The sequence below is a fragment of the Morone saxatilis genome, unplaced genomic scaffold (assembly GCF_004916995.1).
Source record: "Morone saxatilis isolate NCDOM2014 unplaced genomic scaffold, NCSU_SB_2.0 Contig2, whole genome shotgun sequence".
In the NCBI taxonomy this organism is placed as follows: domain Eukaryota; kingdom Metazoa; phylum Chordata; class Actinopteri; family Moronidae; genus Morone; species Morone saxatilis.
The window spans coordinates 27,082,875-27,088,890 of NW_023339762.1; positions in this window are offsets into that span (position 1 = coordinate 27,082,875).

The following is a 6,016-nucleotide window of genomic DNA, read 5'->3' on the forward strand; positions in this document are numbered from 1 at the left end:
ACTCAATACTATCAGAGTGGAGTTGCCCCCTGGTGGCTGTTAGAGAGACTGCAGGGTTAACACACTTTAAACCATCAAAAGACACATAAACAGTCATTATATTATATTGGGACATTATATTGTTATTATATAAACTTATTATATATATATAGTCATTATATATATTGTCATTATATATACTGTCCATGTTCCATATAGACACAGGTTGAATTTAGTGACTGAAGCAAATAAAAACAGGATATTAACAGTTTGACTGTTTTCTTGGTGACGTGGATGTTTTTGTGTTTTTGTGTCCAATAACTTCAGTAAAAGGCAGAATTGGTTCAATCTGCAGAATAATAAATATAGATAAAGATATATATATATATATATATATATATATATATAAGAGTCGCTGTGAGTCACATGGTGTCTGACCTCCTGCTGTACTGTACGAGGGGTTTCCCTGTGATGGGCTGTAATAAAACAGGGGCTGATGGGAAACTAATGTGTGTGTAATTGAGGTCGGTGACTTCCTTTAAAGAGACACACTGAACCAGTTACATGTCTTCATTTGTCCACACACACACACACACACACACACACACAGTGCATTAACACTGGCCTCCGGCAGCACATGCGCCTCCTTTACTGAACAAACCAGCAGAAAGACTCGACTCTCTGCGTCTCCCTAATTAAAGAAACCCTGCAGTTACTTCAATTAGACGGCGAACGAGGGAACCATGTTACAAATTTAAAGATTTAAATATCTCCTAAACTTGCCCGAGGCGCTGGCAGCTCGCTCTGTAATCTATGATTCTCCTTTCTGTGCGGAGGGAGGGGGAGATAAAGAGGGAAGGGAGGAGGGAGGGAGGAGGAGGGAGGGAGGAAGAGGAGGATGAGGAGGGAGGAAGGTCCTTAGACATCCGTCAGTCTGACACTGGACGTGTGACGTTTGAGGTCGCAGGCTGCAGCTCTCTGACGGTAAATAAAGAAAAAGAAGTCCTCAGAAATACTGAGAAACGTGCAGAGATACAAATATAGCTTTATTATATATATACTATATAGTATAGTATATATATAATATAGTATATATATAGTATAGTCCGAACGCTGAGTCAATCGTCACCAAACTCACTCTCTTGTTTCTTTTGAACGTCTCCCGTTTACCAAACAGTGGACTTTATTCTCACTGGAACGAGTCGCCTTCGATGTGTGTGAGTCTGTCTCATTAAGAGGAGTTTTCCTGTAGTTCAGACCCAGGTTGCAGCCTCAGGTTCCTGATTCCTGATTGGTTGAACCAGCGTTGCAACTTCCTGAAGAGACTGAATGAATCATCTGCAGCAGTTTACCCACAACAACCTCATACAGTTCAGTTTGAATCTGCTGAAACATCACTGAACGACGTCTGGTGGGGTTTGATTTCTGATTTTTTGACAGGAGAAGAAAACATGCAGTGTGGATTAAAGAGCAGCCGACCTTGAGGACGATCCACCGCTCAGCCAGATCAGTCCCAAGAGGAGAGGAAGAGAGTCGGATAGACTGCTCCTGGATAATGTCAAACAACAGGATCAGGGAATGTCTACACAGACCTGATCCATCAACATCCTGGATCCTCAACAGGGATCGAGTTCAGAGCCGCCCAGAGGAGGCGACTCTGTTTCTGTTTGGTGCTCAAACGCAGTCCGACTGTATGGACTCTGTTTGTTTCTATGTGAAGATGAAATTGTGTTATTCTATGAATTGAATTATGTTTTTCTGTGTGTGGCCTGAAGAAAATGACAGGAAGTGTAGTGAGAATATACTGTACTGCCTCCTTGTGGCTGGTAATAATCACAATATTTACATAAAAGTAGTTGTTTATAGGAACATTTATGTACATACATTAATATACATGACTATAAACATATATATTAATATATATATATTAATGTATATATATTAATGTGTATATATTTATGCTGCTGTGTTGATGAAGGTGGAGGGAGGTTGGGCAGGGTGATGGTTCCTCTGACAGTGACCCTCAGGGGCGTCTAAGACTTTATAAGACAAAGAGATGGTGGCTGGGTGGGGGTAGTATAGACTGCCCCCCCTCAGGGCACAGAGAGTGAGACAGTGTCCATGAAGAGGTGACAGACGACACACTGAGAGGATTCAGACACAAAGATCTCTTTGTTCTTAAACATCAACAGCAGGCAGAGGTCTAAACATTATTATTATTATTAACCTGATATATTATACACTCTTCATAGTCGGGATAAATAAAGTTATTTTACCTTTATGGCCTTTTACCTTTACCTTTAAGAATCATTAAACACAGTTACAATAATATTTTCTTTTTATTGCTCTATATTCCTCAATGTTTCTCCTACGGGGGATTGTGACTTGTAATTTTCCTTTTGGGCGAAACGTAGCAAAAACAGTGAAGCTGCACTTGATTAACATTAAACAGCCATCAGATTACAAACTGATTATAAACGTCCTGCAGTTATTGGACGTCTGACGAGACATTGTCTCAATATGGAACACGAGTTAAAAAAGGCTCTGCAGGTCGACTTTATGTATCACACCTGGTCAGTGATCATACTACTGAGGAGATGAAGGACTAATTTATTTGATTACTTAACTTTTGGTTGGTAGAAATCTAAACTTATTAACAAAATAGCTTTTGATCATATCAGCTGTTCTTTAATGAGCTCATGTGCAGTTCCAGCTGCTGCCACTAGATGTTAGTACAGAGTCATATTTTACTACTAAAAACTACACTGAGCAGCTGTCTTAGGAAACTACATATCAGTGAGCTGTTTTTAAAGATCTCTGGGGGAACCAATAAGCTGAGAGCAACAAACAGGAAGTCAGACAGCGAACACATCCACACCTGAGTTCCACTAATCAGATTACAGTTACTATTGTTACTATGGATGAGCTGCAATTTTCTGATGTTAAACAACGAAATTCTTATACTTGGCCCCAAAAACCTCAGAGACTCACTTTCTAAAGATATAGCTACTCTAGATGGCATACCTGGCCTTAGGTTGCCACTGTCAGGAATCTTGGATTATCTTTGATCAGGATTTGTCATTTAATTCCCACATTAAAGCAGATTCTAGGACTGCCTTCTTCATTACGTAAATATACAAAAAAATTAGACACATCCTATGACAGACAGATGCAGAAAAAACTAATCCGTGCATTTGTTACTCTAGGCGGATTACTGCAACCCTTGTATTATCAGGTTGCCCTAATAAGTCCATTAAAAACGCTCCAATTAATCAAAAACGCTGCGCACGAGTACTGACAGGAACTAGGAAAAGAGATTCACATCTCTCCTGTTCTAGCTTCTCTGCATTGGCTTCCCTGTTAAATTTAAAATAGAATTTAAAAATCCTCTACCTCACCTATAAAGCTCTTCATGTCAGGTCCCCTCTTATCTTGAAGAGTCATATTACCATATTACCCCTCTAGAACTCTACGTTCTCTGAATTGCTCGGGGCTACGTGGTGGTTCCTATACTCTAAAAGTAGAACCAGGAGCCAGAGCCTTCAGGTTACCAAGCTTCCTCTCCTGTGGGAACCAGCTTCCAGTTGGTTCTGGAGGCAGAAAACCCCCAAACCCCTCTCCACTATTAAGAGTAGGCTTAAGACGTTCCTCTTTGATAAAAGCTATAGTTAAGGCTGATCAGGTTGATCCTGAAACCATCCCTTAGTTATGCTGCTATAAGCCTAGACATCGGGGAATTTCCCATGGTGCACTGAGCTCCTCTCTTCCTCTCTCTCTCTTTCTGCACTCATCATGTCCGATTAAATGCATTGTTCTAACTTCCACTCCTTCCCCGGAGTTCTTGCTGCTGTCTCATGGTCGCAGGTCTCATGGTCCTGGTGAGGCCCCTGCCATTGGTTCTGCTTACTACCATTCCTAATATCACTATCATATTGTTATATTATTATTAGTTATTATTAGTATTATTGTGCTACAGTTACTGTTGTCGCTGCTCGCTGTCCACCCATCGTGGCTGCTGTCGCCATCGCTTTTGTCATGATGTCCATCGACGCAAGTGTTAGTGTTGCTGTTATACATCTCTCTCTGTCGTCTGTCTCTCCTCTCTCTCTTCTCTCACGTCTCTCTGCTCTCTCTCTCATCCCTCTCTCCCACCCACCTAGAGCCGGAAGGGTCTGTCCGAGGTTCTCCTTGTTAAAAAGGCAGGTTTTCCTTGCCCCCAGTCTCCAATGGTCTCTCTCATGTGGTTACTGTTGGGCTCTGTAAATGTTATAAGGAGTTCGGTTCTAGACCTGCTCTATCTTGAACAAGATGTACCTGAGATAACTTTCTGTATCTGAATTGGCACTAACAAAATAAATTGAAATTGAATGAATTGAATTTACCAGCAACCAGTTTGGTTGCGTCTGACAGGTTGACAGGCGATTTCTATATTTGTCCACCTTGTTAAATCAATTGATGAAGAATACAATAAACAGAAACAAGCAGCACAAAACTACAACCTCCAAACAAATGAGCCAAATGAACACTGAAATTATCCACCTTCATTTATTAATTAATCATTAATTATTGTTATTTTTCTGTCTTTATTTTGCTGATTGTGTGATTGGTATAAATAATACATATTATTGTCTATATAAGTCCAGTGCTGTAGATACAGGTCAGAGGTTTGTACTAGTCTATTTGATTAATGTAATAGCTAACAATAATTGTACTACCTATTACTTTATTTCGTAAGTTTTTGGTGAAGTCCAGATAATTTGCACAATTTTACCTCACAGATCATGTAACTTCATTGTAACGACAGAAACAGAATCAGAACCATTAAAGCGTCTGCTGTTAGTGTTTCCAACAATCACCAACTCTGGTTTTGGTGGAACTAAATCCTTCAGTTCACCGACGTAGATGATAAAAACAGCAGTTTCAGTCTCTACTCACCATGACTCCACTGTATCCTTACACAGATAATAGTTGTTAATCTTCATAATCTCACATATAAAACTTTAATAATAAAAAAAAGTTTTATTTGGGGAATCAAACAGTTGATAAACGTCACCATGTACCATCATATTCACTTCCTGTTGAGTTACTAGACGTGATTATTAACAACAGTCTAACACGTTTATTTGTGGTCACAGCGTCATTAAACAACCATAATGCATCAGGTGAAATGGCAGTGTTAAGGCTTCGAGGTACATTAATCTGTACTGACAGACAGACGTCACTCTCAGGAAGGCAGAAATCAGTTCATCACTTCTTTCAGTCAGTTTAGTTTCATACCACATGATGGAGATTAAAGTCTTTAAACAAACTGCGTCGAAAAGCTTCAACTTTTCTCTCAGTTTCAGATTAAAACTGTATTTTTATTGTTTGTGTGTCTGTGAGGAGGTTTTAATGTCGACGCAGTCTGAGATTCATTTAAAATACACTTCACAGAAGTCATAAAGTGATGAGTCAGAAGGAACTGAAGGCAGAAAGATAAAGTATTATAAGCAGAATAATCCTGATTGTCCTTCTGGAGACTTTGAGGGACAAAGATAAAAAATACAGACCAACTCATTTCCTGTCATCAGTCAAATAAACCCAAATTAAATATATTAGTATCAATGTGAACCGGATCCCGGCGAGCAAGTAGCAGAACCAGGACTCCGGGTTGGGGCTCTTTTAGTTTTATTACCACTGTGGGAGGATTCACTGCGTTCCTCTGTGTTAAATCACAGCAAACTAAATATATTTAGGTTTTAAACCTCATCAGGACAAAATGATTCATCAACAAAAGAATAATGAATATTAATAACTTATATTATTATTATATTATTATAAGTGTGGATCAGAGTTGGTCTCTAGCGGTCGTATTACAGAAACCTCCTATCTTAACGGTCTGGTAACCATGGTAACTACAGTCATCAATGGTCCTATCCTAACACAGGCATCATCATAATGTAACATAACAACTTTCACTTTTCCAGCAGTTTTCTAGTGTTTGCTAACTCCGCTCAGACAGTGTCGCCATCTTAACCCACTCTCTCTCTCTCTCTCT